The following is an 8,765-nucleotide window of genomic DNA, read 5'->3' on the forward strand; positions in this document are numbered from 1 at the left end:
CATTAAATTCTGCCAGAGGTACAACTTCCTCATGAATGGGTGGACTGTAAAGTATTATCAGAACTGGGCACCCTCTTTGTATTGCCACACACGGGGTGAATTACGGAAACTCAAGTTTGTTGTTATGCAGCTGCCGGTCTCTAATTAAATGATATATTTGGAACTACTGAAAAAGTTGCCCATGTCAGTGACAGATGCTAGGCATTATTTAACAGAACTGAGGAATATGCGATCATTGCTAAAGCTGTCACACTTTATATATATCTCGTAAAATAATTGTGCAGCCTCAAAGGGCTTGGTTAACACTTAACACAACAAATTTCTAGGTCACAATATAAAACATGACATTAATTTACTGCTACTGTACTTCATAATGCCTGAACACAAAGCAGTGTTGCCTATTGGGTGGTAGTGGGAAGGGATTTATTACTGTCATTGTAAGTTAGAATTTCAGGTTTTAATTTCAAAGACGCTTCCTTGCTTTCAGATGGGAAAGACAGGAGACATTCGTTAGATTGCTTTGCAATACCACCTTTGGCTTTTGCAAAGAGAAAAATGACAGACATCAGAAGTAGCTTTGCATTAAGGTAAGGGAAGGAATAATTTCAGCTAATGGATGATTACATTCCATTTACATATATTTTTCCTCTAATTATTTTGTGCACAAAAATCATTGCCCTGCTAAATGATGTGAAGCCTTTTCTACAGTGAAGCGCTAACAATTTGCCTGGCTCATGTGTGTAATTAGTTTAATTAGCACTGTAATTTTAATGGGAGTAACAATGTCTACTGTGTGTGCTTTCTTCCTTGCCGGACACAGCTGAAAGCTGTATTTCTCATTTCAGCAGATTCTTTAAGTGTTGTAGCAATTACATTTTATTTGTGTGAAATCTGAATAGAACAAAAGCGTTCTACCTTGTTCGTAGTGCTCAGGTTTGTTCCTTTCAGATTAATTATACATGCTCACTTATCTGTATTTAGGGAAAGAGCTAAAGTGCTGCGAATATCCACCATCATAGGCACATCAGGAGCTTTTTAAGACATGTTGCTCAAGAAGGAGAGCTCCTTAAACATGCATTAAGGCACATCAGAATTTGTCTGCTGCAACATCACCTTAAAGCATGTGATGATCATCTGCCCTGCAGCAGATAAATGGAAATGCGCTTATTTAGTATTAAACATTCTGGTTCTTGTGATGTAGCTTGCTGCAAGAAAGCTTTATGCTACAATACTTCAGAATGTTCCTCCAGGATTTTTTTGGTAACTTTTTCTTACTGCAAGAGACTAATACAGCTAACCCTTTTAGAAGTAATGTTTTGTCTTTCTGACGTAAGGAGTCCCAAAATGGGCTGGGAAGATGGTCAGAGCATTTTGCTGCTCAAGTTGAAGTACAAAATGGAGTCTCCCCTCATTCCGTACACTAAAGCCAACTCAACTGGAAGCTTAATTTTACCACACCTGCAGGCAGCACCTCTGTTCTTCAGCATCTCATTGCTGCTGCCCAAGCCCCAGCATCGGCCACCAGAAGCAGCTGTCTCACTCTGCCTATTAGTAGGGGTGATTCAGATAAAACTATAGATACTTGTCACACCTGCTACCTTTTGTATTGATAGGGTGGTGGTGATCGTCCATGATTTCCCTAGCCAATGGCCTTAAATTGCAGCAAAACAGTCTTGTTCCTGGGACCATATTTCCATGTGCCACTATAGTAACAGCTATGGACCATAAATGCGTTCCCAACTCAGGAGTGGCACAAATGTGCAGAAAAAACCAAGTCATTTGGCAACTGGGAAAGATGCACTGCAGCAGCTGTGCAAACAGTAGAGCAGGTGGGAGCTGTGCTAGGCATAGCTGTCAACTTACAGATTGAAAATAAGGGACCAGCAGCCTCAAAAAAAAGGGATCAGCAGCCAAAATAAGGGATTTTCCGGGCACAGGTATGTTCAACTTCTGAGCCCCTCTGAGCCAAAGGCAGAAAGCCCAGCCAGCAGCCAAACAAAGCCTCAAGCCTCAAGGAAAACCACCGTCACCTCTCCGCTGGGATGCGCTGAGCAAAGCTGAGTCCCCAGGCAACGCAGCCGATTTGATCAGCACAAGGCATGCAAGCTCCACCCCCAGTCGTTCTTAGACTTCTTATTGGGTGAGCAATGCAGCCAAGCAACACAGCTGGAGCCTCCCTCCTCCCTGTCCAGCAGGGAGGGAGGGAAAGGAGCTGCTTCCTTTGAAACCCAGGAAATTTAAGGGACATCATCAATAAGGGACAGCAGCAGGACATGGCACTGGGATAAGGGACGCTTGACAGCTATGGTGCTAGGCTATGTGTGCTGAACCATCTCATGCCAAAGTGCCTACTGGAGAGATCCCTAAGTTCTGCCCTTTGCTTTGTACAGGGGAAAACACCAAGCAATAGCATAGACTACATCATTCCTCCAGTGGTGACAGGTCTCATAGGCAAAGCTTATACTTGCAAGGTTCCAATGCATCCATGAAGGCCCAAATCCTGGCACAGGTCACATGCACACCATACTTCTCGAGTACATTTCACATACTTGGCTCCCCCCCCCCCACCCGGGCCAAAGAATCCTGAGAGTTCCTGGAAGCTACACAGAGCTACATTTCCCAGCACCAACAACAATCCACAGTTCCCAGGAATCTTGGGGGAGGCGATGCATTTTGAATTTGCATTGTATGTGTTTTAAATGTATGGTGCAAATGTCTTCCTCCCTGCCTGAGCACACACATTCATTTCCTTGCCCTTGCCGTGTTGTGTGAATGGCATTAGGTAGGGTTTTCTGCAACTCAGAAAGTCTTGCATACTTTGTTAATCAGATATTGGTTGAACTAATTATATTTGTGTACAAAAGAGAGAGGCCAGCCTTTCCCACTCCAAAGAGAAGAAACTAGCATTTGTAAACTGCACAATAAAATGTACATGCCAGCATCCTTATTCAGATACTACCAACTCCTTCTACCATACTGCAAAATCCAAAATAAGGCATTACTTGAATAGATACAGAGAACTGAAATGCATCCACACTTTAGGCTACTTTTATTTTCACGGTATCCAAAGAATCTGCAAGATATCACAGCTGATCTCCTTCATTAGGACCTAAAGACCATTTCATTTTGCAAGGTTAAATCTGACCTGCAGGTATTTGTTGTAAATAAAATAGCCGCCTTGTTGTTTTGTTTATGTCTTGGCTGCGATAAAAGTCATATTGTGCTTAATGTTACACTCCTGTTGAGTGGAGAGATAATGGTATCAATTCAGAGACTGCAGAAATGGAAGATTTTATTTCTGGAATCACTGACATTAATAGCTGTTTTATGTTGCGTACAAACAAATTGAATCATAGCTTTGTGAAGATAGTGTTATGTTCCCTTGGCCCATCCCGATTCCTACATGCTGTGCTGAAAAACGCTTCTGATGCAGTAACAACTGAATATATTTGGGTTTGTTCCCCAGAAGGTTGGACACAAACCAACAGATTTAAACTGCAAGACAAATGATTTGGAATAAATATTGCGAAGAACCCCTTTGATGGAACAGTGGAACAGAAGGCTTCTGAAGGTGGTACATTCTCCATCGTTACAAGTTTTTAAGCAGAAACTGAATGATGACCTACAGGGATGTTGTGGTAGTAGTTTTCTTGTCTGGTCGGCGGGGGAGGGGGGAGTTGCCAGCTGAATTTTGAGGTTGCTTCAATGATTCTCTATAATTATAATGGATTGCTTTTTAAATGGAAACCAGCCAGGTTTTATCTAGTAAGGGAGTAAAACGGGTATCTGTTCATTTCACAAAGTGGCTTGAGTCAATGGAGTAAAAATAAGGATGCACCCATCAGTCTATTTCTAGTCTGTGTCACTTTTACTTGTGTACTTACAGGTCTGATTTGTCCTGTTTCTATATTAATTTGCATTTTTTAAAAAATCTGCGTGAAAATTCAAGTTAAAAATTCAAGTTAAGCCAGCCTTGTAAATGAGTTTGCAGAAGATACTAGCCTGAAAATGTGTTTACTAGGTTGGGCGGGAGAGAGTGCCACCTCACTTGCAGCAACCAACTGCATTTCTATGCAGGGCATGGAGCCAGGGGTAACCAAGTTCCATTTCACACATTAAGTCCTGAAGGTGCAAAGAATGGACTTAGCCATCATCCCTAAGTAAAATGGATGCAGTGTAGCATCACAGTGGCAGGCTATGCTTTGACCTTTTGAGCATTCATTAAATTGTCTACATAGGAGCCCCTGCCCTTATGCAAAGGATATAGATGTTCCAGTGGATGGGTCAAGTACACATTACTGCTTACTTCACACACACGTACACTCCAACACAGTTTTACCCTTAATGAATTTTTAAAAGGGCTTTGGTTTGAAACAAATGTGAAGGAGTTGGGTGAAACTCAACTGTTCTAGCTTAAACAGTTTATGGAGCACAGGTGAAAATGGAATTGGAAAAAAAGTATAGTGGTACTTCGGTCTATGAACAGTCCTGTTAATGAACTATTCAGGTAATGAACTCCGCAAAACCGAAAGTAGGTGTTCTGGCTTGCGAACTTTGCCTCGAAAACCGAATGGTGGAAGGGCACCGGTGGCGGGAGGCCTCAGTAGGGAAAGCGCGCCTTGGGTTGAGAACACTTTGGTTTAAGAACGGACCTCTGGAACGGGTTAAGTTCGTAAACTGAGGTACCACTGTAGTAGCTACCTTTTGAATATACAAAAACTGTGATATCTACTCATGTCCAGAACAGGTAGAATGGTGGCTTTAATACTCAGTTTGTTATGTGCACAGCAACTACAAACCCCTGCTTCCATTTGCATGCCTCCCAGTCATCATCTTCTGCTTGTGGATAACCTTAATTACTTTGCTTCATTTCTCTTGCTTTCTAAAAATGTTACAGAACTTCACAGTTAGCACTGCTACTGCCATGGCATTCACTGTTCCATGTAAGTTTGGATGATGTTTTCCTGTCAGTACCTGACTGCTTCTTCCTCTTGAGGAACTGTAGGCATGATGAGGAGCGTCTTGTTCAGCGATGTGATATCCTCCTTGGCATCTCCAGTTCCTTGACAGCAATGCCTACCGAACACCTGACATCATGCCAGACTGACGCGGTCCCAACAAGGCATGACAGCAGGCGGCAGGACAACTGTTCCTCTTGACGATAAATAAAAATCTGGGTTCACTTTGAAGTTCCAATTGCCCACAATTCTTCTCTTCCATGTTTTCTAGCTGATCCCCACCATTACACTGAACAAGAACAGAACATCTGCAATGGAAGGGCCTGATGGACAATTTATGGGTCCAACAAATCACTATACAGGAGAGACAATATTATGGAAATATGCAGGAGACACCAAGGAAACCCAAACTCTCTTTTTTGTGCAATATTATTTCTTAGATTCCCCACCCCCTGCTAGGTAAGTAATATTTTACTTTGTAGATGATCGTACCTGTTTGATATATCAGTTGCACTGGTGCAGTCATGCTAAATGTGACACTAAGTGGGTTAGTTTTTTTTACAGCAGGGTTTCATAATCCAGTGGATATTGGACAGGCATGCTCAAAACACACACTGTGGTTACGGCCAATTTCAATATGAAAGCAGGTACGTGGGATATTCTGTATGGGGAAGCAGTTTCAATGCACCTGAACATCATGTTTAAATAAGGTCTGGGATGTGAATGACTGAGGACTGTATAAAACATTATTATTGAGATGGGATTCCTGAGAAGAGATGTGGGTGCTGGAACTACAAGGATGTGTTGATAAAAGTGCCTTCACTTGGGAATGTTGGCAGGCATTTCTTGGTATAGAACTAGTCCCATAGTGACATTTTTTCACTGGAGTCTCATCCATTGAAGGCTGTGGGAACAATGTTCTCACATTGGGAAAGAATTAATGAGGCCTAAGAAAGATAAATTTCTCTGAGGGGAAAAAAACAACACAATTCTGTTAATTATAGATAGATGGGGGGGGGACACCACACCAATTGTTTCATTTTATTTCTCATAATTTTATTTATTTCATTTATTTCTCAGAATCAAATTCCACTGAATTCTACTCCCAGCTAACCATGCATAGGACTGCAGCCTAAGTCTGTTTTGTGTTTATCATGCAACAGCATACCTGTTTACAAGTGTTTATTGGATTAAACAATTAGAAAATATTTATCCCTTTAGTGTTGTTGGTTTTTGTTTTTTTCTTCAGGATTAATATGTTTGCTACATAGAGATCATTTTAATCCTATCCCAAGCCCATTAGCAATTATCAGGAAGCTGGTGGATTTTGTTTAACTAGCCCAGCTTAGTTTAGAAACCATGTTTTCCATTCTAAGTCTTATCATTAATAACTCTGTCAAATAAATTAGCACTTAACCCGCTACCCTCCCCCTGGCTAATCCTGAAACATTCAGAGTATGTGACCTTTCGAAACGTACACATGGAACCTGTAAGCAGCAACACTGGTACAGCACTTCATTAAATCAGTCTAAAGGGCCTCAGTTTCGTTTTGCACTAATCAGAGTGTGTTGGAGGCAACAAGCCTCTGAGAATACCAGTTGCTAGAAAGTACTGTTGCACTCACGTCCTGCTCGAGGGCTTCCCAAAGGCATCTGGTTGGTCACTATGAGAACAGGATGCTGGCTTAGATGGTCCAATGGCCTGATCCAGTCACTGAAAATCTTGGGAACTATGATTTGTTTAAAAAGCTGGGGATTTTAGCTCTGTGAGGTAAGCACCATTAACAAACTATGGTTCTCAGGTTGTTTCTTTTTGAGGAAGCCATAATCGGTATAAAGTGGTATAATAGTGCTTTAAATCTATGGTGTGGCTAGGACCTAATTTTGCTTCCTGCTCGGTCATTGATTAAAGGCTGTTACTTGTTCTGTGATGGCTCATTTATTCATAAATGTAAGGGACTACTTGTGGCTGCGGTGGATGAGTGACGGATGCAAGTTAACTACAAAGACTGCTTGTCATCCCCAAGTATGCATGGCAATTTTTTTTTTAAAAATCCATCTGTTCCTTCATACCTCGCTCACCTTCAGCTGCAGATTCATTTGCTGTGTTTTGAGTGCTGTTTAAAACAACAGCTCTATGTGCATGCGCGCGTGCACACACACACCTACTACACAAACACACACTTGCCAGGCTAGATATCATGCAAGGCTCTTTGAAAATTTCAGTGGAAATCAATGCACAAACAAGTAGAAAAGGAATATTGAACTAGAGATATCCTAAGGGAACCATTTGTTGTGACTTCACAGGTACTTTAGCAGTCTAGGATGGCATATGTCAACCCCCACGCTTTGTTGGAGCGATGAACACAGGAATATCAGCTACTCTTTGCACATGGCAAGGGTACAAACCAATTTTAATAGCATATCTAGACATTCCTAGAGGATCCTTTTGTTAACAGCATTATATGCTATAAATAATAGATGCATTAACAATAATTTCTGCCCGCCAGGTAAGCCTAAAAGAACTGAAACCCAGCAGAATCATTTACCTGGTGGAAAATAAACTGACAAAATATCAAACAACTCGTGGCTTCTTTTTTAAAACACACACACGCACAAAATTAAACTCATCACCAGCTAGAATTGGTGTATCACAATCTACTGCTATCCATTTCCAGTTCTTATAGAGGTATTTGCCCTTTCCTGACCTTGGAGCATCAGCACGGTAGCCTTGAAGATGGATTCAATTAACAAAAGTGATAGATTCTGACCTCTTGGCGACTGTTGTTCTATCCTTGATTCAACTGTTGTTCTATCCTTGATTTGTTGAATCAATACGAACTAAAAATATAAGCAACCCAACCATTGTAGCTAGGAAAAAACACAAGGAAACAACTCCTGGAAGAATTTTATGTTACCTTTATAGCGTGAACCCATATCATACTGAACCATGTGATTGTATTGTTCTTTGGAGCTCAGCTCCAAACCAACAGCATTCAAGGCTTTGCCTGTCAAGGTCTACTGTAATACCAGAACAGATCAACAACTACTCACTGCCAGACAACACTTGGTGCCTGGTGTTCCTTTATTGTTTCAGAATTTTGATCTAACTGCCTTCTGTTACTCTGCTAATCCTTGATTCCCTTTTAAGTAGAATAATACTTTTCACCATCAGATAATTTGCACCTTTATCTTTGTACAGTACTAATGCGCACAAGCATATTGAGAAAAACACAGCAAAAAATGCAGTCTTGGTCTAATTGCACATAATATGATTGCACTGAGATTCTTTGGTGTTGTGTTTTACAAAAAAACCTACAGTGTGCACACATCAATGTACAGAAGGGATAAATATGTGAGGGTCGTTCTGAGCCCCAAGATTCTCCTTGTATCTGCAGTAGTTTTTTTTAAAAAAATATCCCAGTCTGTTTCTGAGTCCATCTATGCTCCCTCCACATTGATCTATAATTCAGATTCTGAGCTGTTCTATGTAAAATAAAGCCGTGTTTCCCATTCACCATAATGGGGAATCTAAAAAATGACTATAATTCCTCCCCCCACTTTTGGCCAAAGTGAATGAAAAGAATAGGCACAGGAGGTCCTCCAGAGTAGATTTAAGCCTTCCAAATTGCAGACAAATATGTTCAGGGTCTTTTTGAAGGTGAAGTTAAAGGAATTCAATTTCATAATCCCTCAGAAGGAAGAGGGTGGGGCTTTATCTTTTGCTTTTTCTTATCTTACAATAACGGACAGGGGCTCAGTGGTGTGAATTGTTCCTTGCACATTTATTTATTTAAGCTTTACATTG

The 8,765-nt window shown here is 41.0% G+C and overlaps 1 long non-coding RNA gene across 1 annotated transcript; it reads left to right on the forward strand.

Annotated features, from left to right (window-relative positions):
* Positions 1 to 484: 484 nt before the first annotated feature.
* On the forward strand, positions 485 to 8,029 carry LOC309370315. Its single transcript, XR_014168513.1, has 3 exons — positions 485 to 587; positions 3,467 to 3,571; positions 7,932 to 8,029. It is a non-coding gene; the product is annotated as an uncharacterized lncRNA (long non-coding RNA).
* The last annotated feature ends 736 nt before the right edge of the window (positions 8,030 to 8,765 follow it).

This window comes from Podarcis melisellensis, assembly GCF_964234715.1.
Source record: "Podarcis melisellensis genome assembly, chromosome: 5".
Classification (NCBI taxonomy): domain Eukaryota; kingdom Metazoa; phylum Chordata; class Lepidosauria; order Squamata; family Lacertidae; genus Podarcis; species Podarcis melisellensis.